We start from the raw sequence: 17,664 nt of genomic DNA, 5'->3' as shown, positions 1-17,664 counted from the left end.
AGAAAATCTAAGAAAAATAGTAAAAAGATGGTAAAAAAGCTGAAATTGTGGGAAAATGTTCCTGACAAACAGAGGAAGATTTGATCTTTTGACACCATTAGGATTCGGGTTATGGTTTGGAAAAGGCCATACTTTTATCAGAGACCTAAATCTCTGCGATTTCTGGACATTGGAATTTGTTAGACAGAAAGAGAAAATCCGGGAAAAATAATGAAACAGATCCAAAAATTCCCAAATTTTGGGAAATGATAGAAAAACGTGTTAGGAACAACTTTCATGTTGAAAGTGTTTGCAGACGGGCTACGGATTGAACAGACTCGGTGCATTAGGGTTTGTCTATACCCTGACGAAAGAAAATCAAGATTTTCCCAGGGGTCTGGGAAATTTGATTTTTGACAAAGATCAAAACTACCAGGAAAATCCTAAAAATTTTCAGATCATAAGTAGATTCAATTATGAATCCAATGTGATTTTTTGAGGGAAAATCATATCGTCCATGGAGGCGATCTTGGGTCGACAACCCTGCTAAATGGGAATCTGGAATCTCCAGAGGGTTTAAAACCCGATCTAGAGTTTGGATTTATTAGATAAAGTTATTAAACTCAAATTGATCCGAATTTTTGCAGAGAAATGAAAACTAAACATAGGCATCTATCATAAAAATTTCAAGATTTATAAACAAAAAAATCAAATATAAAATTATAACTGGACTACATGCATGGATCTACATTCTATAGACTATCAATCGAATATTAATAAAACTAAACTTAATGAATGCAATAAGCATGAAATCTACATAAATATAATGATGCAATTAAAAAAAATGATCAAAGATACGACTTGGTCTTAGTATTGGCCATTGTAAGGAGGGACTCAATCCATTGGAGGGATGAATCGCCTCTTTACGTAGCCTTTTACCATGACACAATAACAATAATAATAATAAATAATAAAAAAAAAAACTATCTGTAGGTTAATAAAAAAAATAGGAACCTTACCTTAGGGATCCAGCTACCACAATTGAGGATGAAGTCTGCTTGTTGTTGACGTTGGCTACCAAGAAGATGGCTGAAGGAGTTGCTTCAAAATATGGGCTGGACCGGCTGGAGCAAGAGTTGCAGGAGATGGTGTTGTGTTGATGCGGCTGCAAAGGAGGAAACTGTTGATTGCTGATCACCAAGGGCTGCTACACCAACTGGTTCCAATGGAGAGCTGCTGGGGATGATGGGCTGGTAGTGGTGTTGAAGGAAGAAGGTGGTTGTGCTGTTGGCTTTGAACGGCTGTTGCAGTTAGTGATGGCAATGGCTGCTTAGGCTGAAGTTGAGGATTCCCTTGTGGTGGCTGCAGCTGCTACAAAGGGAGGAGGAGCCAACTGCAACAAGGAGGGTGATGTGCCGGCTGAAGGAGGGAGCTTCAACGTGGAGCCTGCTGCTGGAACAATGGAAGTTGGTCTGCCTTTGGCTGAAGCTGGAGCAAAATGGACCAGCTGCTGTTGGAAGGTAAAGATGGTGGTTGTGTTGGTGTTGGAGATGAAGACATTGATGCTGCTGATGGCTGCAAGGGTATTGTTTCAATGGCTGGAAGCTACAGCCAAGAGGTGAGGAAGAGAGAGTTCAAGGGAGAGAGAGAGGTTGAAAGATGGGCAGTTGTTCCCCTTGAGAGCTCCCTTGAAGCAGCCGTATGAGACCTCCTTTTTCTTCTTTTTGGGACTTAGGGCTTAATCCTCATTTGCCCTAAGTTTTTAGGTTTAATTTTTGCTGGGAATGAGAGGATGGAATCAGTTTACGTGAAGGGTTGGCAGCCATACGGCTGTGGAGGGAAAATGGCAAGAAAGTAAGGAAGAAAGGGGAAAGAAGGAAGGGAAGGAAAAGGAAAGAAGAGGGGAAGAAGGAAAAGGAAAGAAAGAAAGAAAGGAGGGTGAAAGAGGAAGAGAGAAGGAGGGGCTGGAAGAATGTTATACGTGAGTGGAGAAAGAGGAAAGAAGGAGGAAAGAAAGAAAGAATGAAAGAAAGAAAAAGAAAGAAGAAAGAAAGAGGGAAAGAAAAGAAATAAAATAAAATAAAAGAAAATGGAGGAAAAAGAAGAAAGGAAGTGGGCTGGAGGTTTGGGCAACCCCCTCGTGGGTCCCACCTCTCTAAAAAAATAAAAATAAAAAATAAATAAAAATCAATAAAAACAAAAATAAACAAATAAAAAGAAACATCTTCTTCTTTTTTTTAATAAAATAGAAATGTAAATGAATGGGCCATCTCAGAGCGGGTCCAAATTTTGATTTTGAAATTCATTTTGACAATTAGAGGGGTAAAATAGTGTTTTCAGAAGGTTTCCAAACGAAATGAGCTGTTTTTGGCAGTTTTTTAAACGAGCTCGGATTTTAAAGTTCAATACCCCGTTGCGAAGCAAATCCAATGTAGAATTTAAAAATGTAATTTTGAAAGAAATCCAGATTGTTTTTCTCGAAAAAAAATATTTTCAAAACGAAACGAGCTATTTTTGGCAGTTTTTGAAACGAGCTCTGATTTTGAAGTTCAATACCCCGTTGCGAAGCAAATCCAGTGTAGAATTCAAAAATTTGAGTTTAAAATAAATCCAGATTATTTTTCTTGAGAAAATATTTCCAAATTTAGACTCCTGGGGGTAAAAATGTCATTTTTGAAAAACCCGAGGTTTGAAATTGATTTCTGAAAACTTTTAAAACTCAATCTGGATTGAAATTTATAAAACTGGAGTTCTGGACTTCGAAAATGAAATGAAATGTGATGAAATGTTATGAAATGCTAAGAAATGATATGAAATGACATGTGAAATACAGACCCTGAATGAAGAATTTTAGATGTTAGACCCTGATTGACAGCTGTACCAGTTCAAAAAGCATAAAAACTGATAAAATTTGCAAAATGGTTGAAGAAATGGTTTTTGGGACTCTACTGCGCTAGAGTGACACTGAAAATTAGGGTTCGAGCTGAATTAAACTAAAATGAGCTGGATTGAGCTGGGTTTTAGAGTTTCAAAACTCATGTGAACTAACCAGACACTGACTCAACTGACCTTTCCGACTAAATTTTCAAGAAAAGCTATCATTTTTAGAAAAATTATACGGAATGGTCACTGAAGCGAAGTGAATTACGAACCTGAGCAGACTTTGAGCTAAAACAAAGGTCAGTAATACTGACATGAACTAAAATTGAAGCTCGAACACTAGCTCAATTGGCTGAACTCAGCTCAATTTCAGCTGAAAGAGCTGAAATAGACTAAAATGGGCTCGTGGACACTTGGAAATGGTTTTGAACTGAAACTGGAGTGCTTGAACTTCTGGTGTGCTCAAGTTAGACTCTGGGGAGTATGACTGACTATGAATGACTGACTCAGAGACAATTGGCTTGGATTTGAGCAAGAAATGAGCTCATTTCTGAAGAAATGATCCCATTTTGGCAGGAATGATCAGAAATAAAAATGACTTTCTCACTGTGAGCTCAAATGAATTTGAAATGACTGATATTCTAAATGTTCTGAACTAACCAATGAGCTTGGTTGACTCCGACTGACTAGGGTCCGGGATGACCTAGGGGTAAAATGGTAATTTTCCTAATGAAAGTGGGTAAAATTGTAATTTTCTAAAACTGACTCGGGGTTTGACTCCTACACTGACCTAACAGGGTTGGCACTGCACGAGGAGGGTTGTTTGAGAATGAGAGAGGAAAATTTGGGGTGTTTACACTACCGAAAACCCCAAATCGGCAAGATTTAAGGGTTTCGGTTGCTTTAAACCCCAAATCAAAAGAGGAGTTTTAAGGGCTGCCGTAAACCCCAAATCGGCAGATTTGGGGATTTCGGCTGCTATGGACCCAAAAAAAACTCGAAGATTGAAATCACGGACTGAGTACCGGCAACAAAACATTTTTTTCTTCTTGTATGAAATCCATGAATAGAAATCTGCGATTTAGTTATCCTAAATTAAAATTGAAAAAATGTTTATGATTTGCCTCAACTAATCGGTGTTCTCTTTTGTATCTCAAAGTATAGTTGTGTATGATTGCGGGTTTGCATTTTTATCCATGGTCGAAAATCTATCTGCAACACCTGCATTACAGCAAAGGATATGTTTTATTAGTTGTTCTCACTTGCTTAGTTCTTATCCCATCATAATTGTGTAATGAATGGTGTTGTACATTTGGATGCAAGTAGGAGTTATATTGGTTGAGATAGTATGAGATTTTAAGGTACCTAAAATGTGATGAACATGAAATGTCGAGGAGTTATCTTTTTAAGTATTAAAACATATGTTGTGATTTGCAATATAGATTGTAACTGATCACACCCCTAATTATTAGAAGGGAAATCTATGTGTGTTTATGGATATTCTAAAACATAGGGAATTTGTAGGTATTTTTGGCACACGTGGGTCCAAGGGGTGTTGCATATTTAATCCCTGTACAACTTATTTTCTTAGATACACTATGGTACTGTGCTATGCTTTACTGGATATTGGTTTTTCCAGATGATTATACTGTGATGGTAACATTCACACCAGAAATCGTGAAATAGGTTGTTTGTTCATGTACATTTTTTTTATAGAAAACTATAGTTCTAATTGATTTGAACATATTGAGTAGTGGATTTTATATATATATATATATATATTTACATTTTTGCCCCTGCCGCACCCCCGCACCCGGGTTTTTTGGAAGTGCCGAATCCCCGCACCCGCACCCATGTGACATAGGCTACTATGGTCCAGGAAGCCAGTAAAACTATTAGATTGTATACATTGTTTCCCACAAACAAATTCTTTAAACTATAAAACAAAACAAAGTTGCATTTTGATAATGCCCTCAGATCTCATAGCTATTAATCATTCATCGACGGCTATTGTAAAGGCGTTCAACAAGTGCTTCTGCATAGAGAGGAGACTAAGGGTATGAAAAAAGAAGCCAAGAGGATAGTGGGAGGAACAAAAAGCATCATAAGAAGAAGAAAGAATGGATTTGCAGAAGATCAAGCTGAAAACCAATGCAACCGCTCCAATGCAATTAAGTTTTCCATCATTGGGCACCGAGAAATCTTGCATTCCACAACCCAGCATTCAGAGCTGCTTTAAAACTCATTAAAGAATCCAAGAAAAGGAACCAAAGCAACAAAAACAAAATAGAAAACCAAATGTAAAAGGAAAAAATAGAGTAAAAAGGCAATAACACATCGCATCAAGAGTAAGAAAACAATGGAAAACTGTAATCTTATAAACCTTAATAAAACTAGGTTCAGTAAACACCACATATATTTTAAAAGAAAACATAATAATAAAAGTACTATTTTTCCAAAGGATATAGCTAGTTTCAGCAAACAATAGCATGTATGACAATCCCTAAACCCCAAATCCATCTTGTGCAACAGAAATCTTAACAAACCCTAATCCCCAAATCTAAGAAACTCCTTATCAACCATGAAACTAGATCCAGTAGTACACAAGAAACCTTAAACCTAGCACAAAAGTGCACATCGGATCACATAAAAAGAACAAGAAGAGAATCATTTTTGAGAAACGCATCATCCTTAGTTGTCAAAAACACTAGTCAGAGCCTAGGCGGAAGACACCTAAAAGGACTAGTAGGCCTAAACGGGACCAAAAAAATAAAACATCAAGAAAAACAAAAATATTACAATAAATATTTAAATTTAGTAACAAACATATGATTGTCACTATGGATGAAGTGTGTAATTCAGTGTAACATATCACAAAATTCATAAAATTGCATAATATTGAACATACACCAAAACTTGGGGCACACCATCCGATTACACTATATACATACAAACATACATATATATATATAGAGAGAGAGAGAGAGAATGGGGATTATTCTGCCCTTGTTTCATTAGGGCACTGTTAGGACCCTTCAAAGATCATAGTTTTTAGATGTTTTATACTCGATCTGAATCGTCAGATGTGTGTATGATTGTTGTTGAATGGAGAACATGTAATTGATTAAGCATCTTTATGCTCAGATGTGTATTTTAAAGAGGTAAAAAAAATCATTAGTTGATATCTTACTAAAATTTCATGATAAAATGTTCACATTTTTTTACATCAAATAAATTTGAAACAAAGCTTATATATCAATAAATAAGTATCGATAAACACATCTAATGGTTCAAACTGAGCATAAAACACCTAAAACTTTCATATTTGGAGGGCCTTAAGTTAAGGATGACGTAAAGAAAAAGAGGATAGGATGAACCCCCATTCTCATATATATATATAGAGAGAGAGAGAGAGATAACTGAAAAATAGAATTTATATGTCTGTGTGTCAAAAGCGCATGCATACATGTAAACGACAAAAATAAAAAAGAACAAAAAAAGATAAAAAGGGAGAACAAGGAAAAAAAAGAGAGTGAAGGGGCGAAAGGAGGAAGAAGAAAAAGAAAAAACATAAAAGGAAAAAGGAAGAAGAATAAGAAGAAAAAGAGACGCCGAAGGGGTGAAAGGAGGAAGAAGAAAAAAATAATAAGGTAAAAAAGAAAATCAAAAGAAGAAGAAAATGAGAGAACAAAAAAAGAAAATTTTTGGGGCGGGAGGAAGAAGAAAAGGAAAAAATAAAGAAAGGAGACAAAAAATTTAAAAAATTAACAACTATGTCCTTATGGCCTAGGCGGTGGCCCTACGCCTAGGCAGTCTAGGCAGAGCCTAGGCACAGCTTTTGACCACTAATGCACCATCTGAATTACTTTTTAAATGCATAAATGAAGAAAATGAGAGAAAAATAGAAAGGGAAAAAAGCTGAAAAAACTAACCCGAAAATGGCTTCTTACCGCTGGAAAAGAGGGTAACAGGCCGGCCATAGAAGTGTTTGGTCGCCCTAAAGGGATGATTTATAGTTAGGGCGATCTTATATTTAGCCCTAACGTTTAGGTAAATTTCTGAACTACCATCTCAGTCTTCTCAGAGTACAGGTGAAATGGATTGGGTTTAGTTCTAACCTATGTCACATGGGTGCGGGGGTGCGGGGGTGTGGCAGGGGCAAAAATGTAAAATATATATATATATACAGAAGGGGGTCCGGGGGTTCCCCCACAAGATTTTTTTTTTAAATTCCGCAGCCCATTTCATAGGGCAATTTTAAAAAAAAATCCAAAAAATGGACCGAAATGACCCTGGGTGCGGTCAACGCACCCAAGGTCAGGTTGACCACACCCGGTGCCGCACCCTGCTAGCCGAATCCCTGTGACTAAGGTTCTGACTTAAATCTGGGATTCTTTTCACATACATACTCGGATCCAATCAACATTATTGTGGAGTCTATATCCATATCCGGACTAAATCTGATCCCTTTTTTGCATGTTCAATACATGTTTTCAACTTTTCAACCAAATCCCATGATTTGATTATGATACAATGCATTTAATAGGATTGAGGTTTGTCTTCCAGCTTCAAATTTGGATTAGGATCAACCATGATACATCTTGTATTTGATGAGATTTCTGGCAAATGAGTACAACGAGCTGAAAGTATTCAAACTCAATTTGTTCTTTTGACGAGATGAACCAAGCCGAGGTCAAGATTGTGAAAATTCAGAGCTAAATGAGCTGAGATCAAACGGACTCATTTACATAATAAATATTTAAAAGCCAAAGATAATGGGATTTGGACTCTGAAACTACTAAGCTAAGTCTGAACCAAGTTGTAAGCAATAACAATATAAAATATATCTAACTAGTTAACGAACAAATATGATTCAAGCCACAATGAACACCTAATGTTCACAGTTGGCATGCCAAGCTTATTTTACAAGTTTAATAAGAAAAGTTTGGTATATTTATGCTTAAACATTAGAAACAAATGATGATGAGATATTAAAAAAATCATCAAAAACACAATGGCAAAGTAGCCATCTATGTCACAGGGACTCTCCAACTAGGTGCCGCACCTGCGTCGCACCCGCACCCGATGCGGTCAACCTGACCCTAGGTGCAGTCAACACACCCGACCCCAATTGTTTTGGGATGAAGGCGTAGTTGTTGTGTGTGTGTGTGTGTCTATATATATATATATATATATATATATATATATATATATATATATATATATATATATATATATATATATATATATATATATAATTTTTTATATTTTTGCCGCACCCAAGTTTTTTGAAAGTGCCACACCCCCGCACCCATGTGACATAGGTAGCCATATATTTCAAAGTAAGCCATATTTTAGATGTTTTGTGATTGGAATAGGATTTTCACTGTATATCAAAATAAAATTGCAAGAAATTTACCGGGGGATATTATTTGTGATTATGGACTAACAACAAATTAACCCATTTTTTAGCTCCGTGAAGCTTTGTGGAAAATATGATGACATTCTTAAGAATATTATGAGATCTCAATAAGCCAACATTGTAAAAATCACTTTTTGAACCGAGTCATTTTTCAAAAAGATTCAGAAAATTGGCCCAAATCAAATTGTTTTGAATCAGTTTTTGCTAAAATTTTATATTAAAAACAAAAAATTGCAAAAAGTAAATAATCAACCAAGTTCTCCCAAGATACACGTTTCATAATCATACTTTAGGGCTTACTGTGGCCGTTTACCACCACCCATATTCATGACAGTATACATTAAATAATCAACCAACTTACACATTGAAATGTGTATAATCAATAACAAATTTTAAAAGATAAAAAAGCAACGAACGAAAAAATAATGAAACAAGATCATGATAAACATGCAACATAGCATTAATCATGTAAAACACAGGCTTGATAATGTCCACAAATGTTGTGGTCCATTGACTGTTCGCGTTATGTCCCCGAGGGGCACATACATTGTCAAACATCCAGGTGATCTATATTGGGAAGAGGCCCCAAAATACAAAACCTCAGTATATGAGTTTAGGTGCAGAATTTTATATGACACTTGTTACAACTGAAAACCCATGTATAATAGAATTTTCCGTCATTTCCCCAAGAGATGGGCATAGGGCACAACTCTAAATGATGTATACTCACAAAGGAGATCAACTACAGGCCCTTCATACGGAACTCTACCAAGGAGAGCTTTACTCAGTAATCCTTCAGTGAGCAGTACTCGGGGAGTGGCTCACTTATATGTCTCACATATCACAAACCCCATGCATACTTATTTCCGTCCATAAAACCCAAAATCCTTATATGATAAAAAAAGAACTTGGTAATCTATGTCACGTATATATGGGCAGCAGCATGTGATATGATACAATTGGCTGACACAATATGGTTGTTTTCCAAAAGAAGGATGCAAGAGTGCCATTAGGTTGTGTTGTGTGTGCAGGCGTGCAATGCAATTAGAGAACTTCACCAAAACATTAAAAAAAAGGTGGAACATTTGAAATATTCAAGAAACATAGAGTGTGTTCTGTGCATAGTTTAATATGCATCTATGTGGCAGTACCTGGAAGAACCCAGCACCAGCACCAGCACCAGCACCCAGATATACCAGTGTCAACATGGATACACTGGGTATCTTAAAAATGTCCTCATTATACAGCTGCTAATATAGAGCGTAGGAAAAAGGACAGGAAAAAGCACTACCTTGGCTTCCAGCATCCCGCATCTGGACATTATCACACGACCATAAGAATCAACTGTAGCTAATATCAAGCCCATGTCACCTGCCAAATTGGTGAAACCTAACACAAGTATCAGCATTATGTCGTTCATCAATCACCAAATTATTCAGATATATTACTTTTTTTCTACTGGCAAATCAAAACTAGACTTTGATGCATGTGCTTATGCAAGTTGACCAAATAATTGTGAAATTGTATCTCTCTTTTGTATACATATATTTATATATATATAAAGAGAGATAAATATACATATATGTATCTATCATTATATATATATATATTATTTTCTCGTCATGTAACCCCCAGGGGTATTTCTGTCTTTTTCTACTTTTTATGCATATTCACATTAGTGAATATGTTTGTAAATCTTTTTCCTTCTTTTCTTTTTCTTTTTTCTTTTTCTTTTTTTTTCTTTTCGTTTTTTCGTTTTGTTGACTTAGTCAACATCTTGGAGGGGGCTCAACACTAGGCGTTGGACCCCTCCAACGGTTAGATTTCTAACCGTTGGACCCCTCCAACGGTTAGATTTCTAACCGTTGGAGGGGCTCCAATGTCTAGTGGAAGCCCCTCCAAGGTCTCCTCTTTCTTATAAATAGGGGTGAACCACCCTCTCTTAAATGTAATTCAATGCTTAGAGCATTGTTCTCCATTGTTCAATAAAATTCTTTATATTTTAGCATTTGTGCTCTCTTTTTGTACCTTATGTACAATTTGTTCTAAGTGTTTGTGTGCCTTTGTGCACATATCCCTTTGTGGAGGTGGTGCTTATTTTGCACATTATAGCTTTTGAGATATTTTCACATGGTATTAGAGCAAAGTTGAAGTTCGAAGATTGTGTGATTCTTCGTATTTGCAAGTACCTCAAAAAGCGTGTCTTTAGCTTCTTGGTGATTGGAGTGGGGACTTCTCTTTCCTCAATATTTTGGAAGGTTTTTTACAAAAAGTAAGACTTAAAAGTCTTTTTGTGGTACGTATATATTTTTCGTTCTTCCCTTTCTAATGGGTGAAAAAGAGTTCCATTTCTCACTCGATTTTAAATTAAATTGCTCCACTCCAACTACCATGTTTGGACCGGAAATATGGAGGCTCACATTAAAGGGAAAGGTCTTTCGGGATATGTCAAAGAAACCATTCCCGAACCCAAGATCACCATTATTAAGAAGGGTGAAATAAAGGTTCTAGATGGTGAAGAGAGAGAAAAAGCTTTTGAAGAATACAACAAAAGGCATGAAGAATGGGAGATAAAAAACTACAAAATTCTTTCATGGTTTTTCTCTTCCGTTGAAACAAAAATAAATACAAACATATTGAAGTTCAAGAAAGTCTTTCAAGTTTAGGAGTATCTTGAAAGAATGTATATTTCAAGAGATTTGTCCCATAAAGATTATCTCCAAAAGAAGGCATTAACTCTTCAATAAGGGGAAATGTTTGTTAGAGAATATTTTGTCAAGTTATTTACTATTTGGGATGAACTTGCTCTACAAGAACCTAAATGGAGCGGAGAGGCAATTGAATTGAGGGCCAAACAATTAGAAGAAGATCATTTCTTCACTTTTTTAAATGGGCTTAGACCCAAGTTCGAACAAACAAGGTTCGCACTTTTGTCTTCTTTCTCTTCTCCTTCGTTGGAAGATGTGCTTACCAAACTAAGTGGAGAAGAAACTAGATTGGGGATAAATAAAACCAATCTAAGTGTGATGGTCATTCCCTCCAAGGATGAGGATGAGGGTGTTTATGCCGTTTCAAGACCGGAGAATAATGTCAAAACATATAAACCCCCTCACTTCAACAAAAATCAAGGAGGAAGAGAAAATGGTGGGCAATATGAAAGAAGAGATTATAGTAAAACCATATGTCACTTTTGCAAAGAACCGGGACACATTAAACTGGTTTGTCCTAAATGGAAAAAGATGGTGGCTATGTCTACAACTTTTCAACCAAACGAGGAAAGACCTTCAACTTCCAACAATGCCACTTTGTCTCTAAATCAAATCATGGAAGCTCTTCAACCTCTCCTCAAGGGATCCGTTTTCGGAGCCGCCATGACCACCTTCTCTCCTCCCGGTAAGACTCTTTGGCTCTTAGACTCGGGTGCATCCTTTCATATGACTCCAAATGTTTGTGCACTTTCTAAATACTCAAAAAATTTGTCACCCTCTTTTGTCTCTACCGCAGCTCTACCGCAGATGGGGCTTCTCTTGAAATAAAAGGAATTGGAGAATTTGAAAAACAAGGTTTTTTTATTCTTAAAGTTAAATTTATCCCAAAACTAAATTTAAATTTGCTTTTCGTCTCTCAACTATCAGAGCACGAGCGTGATATCAAATTCTCATCAAATAAATGTTGGATACAGGATCGCCGGTCCGAAAAGTTGATTAGGGAAGGCTCTAAGAATGGAGATTTATACTTTATGGAATTTCTTTAAATTCCAAAACACTCTTTTTGTAATGTTGTCCAACATAAAGATATAAATGTTTGGCATAAACGCCATGGGCATCCAAATATTGTCAAGCTTTCGTATTTACATTTTGCTAAAACTTTATGTAAAGACAACTTCAATTGTAAAGATTGTATTCTTGGTAAAATTAGAAACCTACCTTTTGGACAAAGAACTATGTTTTCAACTAAGCCTTTTGAAATTGTGCATTCAGATGTATGGAGACCAGCACCCATTGTGTCAAAGGGAGGGTTTTCGTATTATGTTATTTATGTTGATGATTTCTCAAGATATAGTTGAATATACTTCCTCAAACATAACATGAGGTTTTCTCTACCTTTAAGGTTTTTTATATGATGATACAAAATCAATTCAATAGTAAATTACAAATGCTTAGAACCGATTCCGGAGGAGAATATCTTTCAAATGATTTCAAAAGTTATATTGAAAATAATGAGATTGTCCATCAAAGGTTTTGCCCCAAAACACCTCAACAAAATGGATTAGCCGAACGAAAACATAGACATATAATAGAAACTACAAGGACCCTACTCATTTCTCAAAAAATTCTAAAAATATTTTGGGCCGAAGCAGCTCTTGCATCGGTTTACCTCATAAATCGACTTTCATCCAAAAATTTGAATCAAATATCCCCTTTTGAAACATTGTATAAAAAAGAACCTGATTACAATAGACTGAATTTTTTGTTGTAAATGCTTTGTCCTCACCGACAAGAACGATAAACTATCTCCCAAAGCTATTCCTTGTGCGTTTTTGGGATATTCGAAAACACAAAAAGGTTTTAGGTGTTATGATGTTAAAAATGACAAACTATATGTTTTAAGAAACGTAACCTTTTTAGAAAATATAAGTGGTTTTGAATAACACAAAACTAATGAAGATAACGCTGATTACTCTTTTTTGTTTGAATTATTATCTAGAAATGAAGATTTTTTTAGCAATGATGAATTAAATGAGGATGAGGATATAAGTGAAAGTATTCCACCACCCATCCAACTTGAAGAAGAAATGATAGTTGAACCAATTAACTATACACATCGAAATAAAAGTACCTTTAGAAGTGCAATAGAAAAGTATAGTGACTCTAATGAACCTTCCAACCATTCTCGAAGAACCGAAAGATCTAGGAAAAATCCTTCTAGATTTATATCCTATGAGTCCTTTTCTCCATAACATAGGGCATGTCTTAGTGTCATTCACTCATATCAAGAACCTAGGAATTTTAAAGAAGTTAAGAAAAGGATAGAGTGGAGGGATACCATGGATAATGAACTTGATGCAAATGGGTTTTTAAAGTCAAAACCAAGAGTGATGGCACTCTTGAAAGATATAAAGTCGACCTTACTGCAAAAGGATAAAGTCAAGAATACGGCATCGATTACGAAGAAACCTTTGCCCCTATTGCACGAATGGTCATTGTAAGATGTTTGATCACCATTGCATCTATTAAAAAAATGAACATTTACCAAATGGATGTTAAAAATGCTTTTTTAAATAAAAAAGTTTACATGGATGCTCCTCATGGTATGGACGTACCAAAGGAAAAAGTCCTTCATTTGTAAAAAGCGCTTTATGGTTTAAAACAAGTCCTTAAAGTGTGGTATGATCGATTTAATGAAGTAATGGTTCAAGATGGTTTTACTTCATGCTACAGAGACACTGCTATGTTTGTCAAAAAGTCAGATGCAGGAATTGTGATTTTACTGCTCTATGTTAATGATATGTTAATAACAGGTAGTGACATAAAGGGCATCAAAAGCATTAAAACCACTTTAAAAGAAAGGTTTGAAATGTCAAACTTGGGGTATCTAACTTACTTTCTTGGTGTCGAGGTAGCCTACTCTCATAGAAGCTATTTTTTGTCTCAAACTAAACTTGCATGTGAGATTCTTGACAGATCACGTATTAGTGACGATAAAATATGTGAGACCCCTGAAATTGTGGGATCAAAAATAAAAATCGATGATGGGATATCTTTGGAGGATCCCACCCCCTACTGGCAACTTGTGGGGTCTCTAATGTATCTTAGCATCACAAGGCTAGACATCTCTCATGTCGTGCATATTGCAAGCCAATTTGAACATGCTCCTACATTCATCCATATGAGCGTCGTTCTCTGAGTTGTCAGATACATAAGAGAAACTTTAAACAAGGGAGTTTATATTTCCTCATCTTCTGAGTTAAATTTAATTACATATACTGACTCTGATTGGGGAGATGACCTAAATAATTGTCACTCCACTACAAGCTTTTGCATTTTTTAGGTGAATCCCTGATCTCATGGAGATGCAAGAAACAACAAAAGGTGTCTCTATCATCCACAGAAGCAGAATATCGAGCCATAGCTTCCACAATCATAAAAATTGTGTGGATTCATCAACTGCTGCAAGACATGGGGATTCAGATTCAAGGACCCACAAAGTTATGTTGTGATAATAAGAGTGCAATCTACATTGCTAAGAATCACACGTTTCATGAACGCACAAAGCATATTGAGATGGACTGTCACTACGTTAGAGAAGCGTATTTGCAAAAAGTTATAGATCTTCCTTACAAGACCTCAAAATATCAGTTGGCAGATTTTTTCACCAAGGCACTCTGCTCTCCTAGATTCAACTTTCTTCTCGGCAAACTCTCGATCATTGCGTCCTAAGTTTGAGAGAGGGTGTTAAATAAATAAATATATTTATTTATTTATTTATTTATTTATTTATTTATTTATTTTTCTCGTCATGTAACCCCAGGGGTATTTCTATCTTTTTCTACTTTTTATGCATATTCACATTAGTGAATATGTTTGTAAATCTTTTTCCTTCTTTTCTTTTTTGTTTTTTCTTTTTTTTTCTTTTTGTTTTTCCGTTTGTTGACTTAGACAACATCTTGGAGGGGGTTCAACACTAGACGTTGGACCCCTCCAATGGTTAGATTTCTGACCGTTGGAGGGGATCCAACGTCTAGTGGAAGCCCCTCCACGGTCTCCTTTTTCTTATAAATAGGGGTGAACCCCCCTCTTAAATGTAATTCAATGCTTAGAACATTGTTCTCCATTGTTCTATAAAATTCTTTATATTTTAGAATTTGTGCTCTCTTTTTGTACCTTGTGTACAATTTTTTCTAAGTATTTGTGTGCCTTTGTGCACATATCCCTTTGTGGAGGTGGAGATTATTTTGCACGTTATCTCTTTTGAGATATTTTCACAATAATAACATAAAGTATGATCCAATTGTTCTCTAATTTTTGGCCGCATAGAGTAACATTTTGAAGCACTTTTAATACTAGAGCACCATATTAGCTTTTGTAATTTATAAGGTCACTATGTTTTTGTTCGCCTACGTAAATCATGTAAGCTTGATTCTACTAATTCCATTGCCATTTTTGTTCTCTAAGATGAAACCATAAGTCATTATAAAAGAGTAAGACAAGAAATCAGCATGACGCAAGGAATCAAAGCCAATGCATGCTCAAGGAACAATGCAATTTACTGGCCAATATAATGCTCTGCTAATTACAAAGGCACTCTGCTAGTGAACAAACTATTAAAGCCCAAAATTGAATTGGCAGATGGATGGTTACCAATACTCATCACATACAAGATGGGACAGCAACAAAATACACAAAATGCTATAAGCCTAAATTAGGAAAGTTAAAAAGTGCTGGGCCAAGCATATTTTTGGGTCGTCTAATATACGGGGACCACATAACATAATGCTGATAAAATGCCATGTCAAAAACAAGGAGATAGCAGCCCAAGTTTCGCCTTGGCTTGGAAACCTCCAGTTGAGCAATTATTAGTTGCATTTATCAAGGTTTGTTTACTCTATAACATACAATGAACCAATAATGTTACATATTAGCATATTTTAAGTAAAATTAAAAATAAACAGCCCAGATTGCATACAAGTATAACCATAAAAAGGTCTTTCACAGCCACGCTGATGGATAAAGAATATGACTTGTACTATGTGAAACATGGCTCATCTACGTGTAAGATGAATGGGTAGGTGAGACTGCAGTAATTGATACGAGTATGCACATCCATATGTGTGTGTGTGTGTGTGCACGTCTTAAGTGTGTTTATATCTTAAACAAGCTGATTGAGCTCTTAATGAACCTCAAACTCAGGCTCGAGCTCACGTTGTTTATCCAAGCCTAAAATTGAGCTTGAACCTGTTTCATTTATCAAATGAATGAGCACAAACAGTTTAGTAAGTCAAGCCAAGTGCATTCCTCACCCATATTGGAAACATCAAAAGATGCATTAACAATATGTCTTAATCATCTTAACGCTTGTTGGTCATCACGAAAAGTAAGCGACTAGCCCAACCTAACCCACTTAAGCCACAAGGCCTGCTGTTTACCCCATAGCAGCCACCCGTTCTCTTTACTAACACATCACAATAAGAAAATGCTTATAGCAATCATAAAGGACAGAACAAACACCATCCACGCCTTTAATAGCATCTAGAAAACTGATTCAGAGCCAAAACAAAGATTATGATCTAAAAACGCACCTTTTCCAATTCTCCACAACACAATAACGAAAGAAACCCACCCACCCCACAAAGAAAACCAGAAATAACACCTCGTTTACTCACAACTGGAATCCGTCAGAGCTAAGTTCTGTATCTCCGAACGATGCGGACAACGCCTCGCCATCGATGAATTCAATACCTTCATATCAACAAATGGAAACCCTAAATTTCAAAACCAAATGCGAAGCAGAAGGCTACCTAATAACTAACATTATTCAAAAAAATCCACAAGAAAAAACAAATCCAGCAACGAAGAAAACACCTTTACTGGTGAAAGCGGTGGAGTACATCCTGGAAGCAATGGAGTTTGATCTGACGTCCTTCACCTTCCTATCGAACGTCTTCACGCACTCCCTGCTAGCCAGGTGTGCTCAACCCATCATAGGGCGTTAGGGCTATAGTTTTTGAACCCCACTTTGTACACATTGTATTCGGAGGCGACGAACAACGAACGCGAAGAGCCATCTTCATTCACCTGCAAGAGAGAGAGAGAGAGAGGGTTTGGAGGGTATTTGAAGAGGGCGAGGCTAAATAAGAGGTGTCAACGGGTCGGAATTAAAAGTATCGGGTCCGGACTCAGATTCGACCAAACTGGGGGTGTTTGATAGCGCGTTCCGGGCGTCGCCATCAAACGTTGGACCCGGCGGAACGCGCTATCAAACGCCCCCCTATAGTCTGGTCAAATCTGAGTCTGTGGAATTATGTTTCGCTGTTCCGCCCCCCTGTTAAGCGGGGTACACCATTAAAAAAAAAATTGGAACGAGGAACGGGTCTACCCCCGACCATTTCTCTCTCTACCCCATGGGCAGCGGCCTGTGGTGAAAGGCCTGTTATCTCCGTCTCCCTTTTCCTCTTTCTTCTCCATTATTCTTCGTTCTTCTTTTCTCTTCTTTCTTGATTAAGGTTCTAAATAAGAAATTTCTTTTTTAATTATTTTTTTATATTAGGTTTTCCTTATGTTTGATTAGGTTTTTTATTTCTTTGATTAAAGCTTTGAATCAAATATCTTTAACTATGACTTTTGATATTTAATTTGATTAAAGCTTTTTTCCTTTAATTTTTT

The 17,664-nt window shown here is 36.4% G+C and overlaps 1 long non-coding RNA gene across 5 annotated transcripts in view; it reads right to left on the bottom strand.

The window, feature by feature from the left end:
* The window catches only part of LOC149837977 (uncharacterized), a 30,926-nt gene extending 13,841 nt beyond the window's left edge, over positions 1-17,085 (bottom strand). For 3 of the 5 annotated variants that reach the window (XR_016432145.1, XR_016432146.1, XR_016432147.1), the window contains exons 1-3: positions 16,864-17,085; positions 16,665-16,740; positions 9,573-9,670 (exon numbers count right to left, since the gene is read on the bottom strand). This is a non-coding gene — a long non-coding RNA (uncharacterized LOC149837977). The remainder of the gene's footprint in view (positions 1-9,572; positions 9,671-16,664; positions 16,741-16,863) is intronic. The other 2 variants (XR_016432148.1, XR_016432149.1) reach the window with 2 other exon arrangements.
* Between the last annotated feature and the right edge of the window lie 579 nt (positions 17,086-17,664).

This window comes from Nuphar pumila, chromosome 5, assembly GCF_984573655.1.
Source record: "Nuphar pumila chromosome 5, dmNupPumi1.hap1.1, whole genome shotgun sequence".
Classification (NCBI taxonomy): domain Eukaryota; kingdom Viridiplantae; phylum Streptophyta; class Magnoliopsida; order Nymphaeales; family Nymphaeaceae; genus Nuphar; species Nuphar pumila.
The sequence above is the reverse complement of the archived record's forward strand: the minus strand, read 5'-3'. Positions and strand labels throughout refer to the sequence as shown.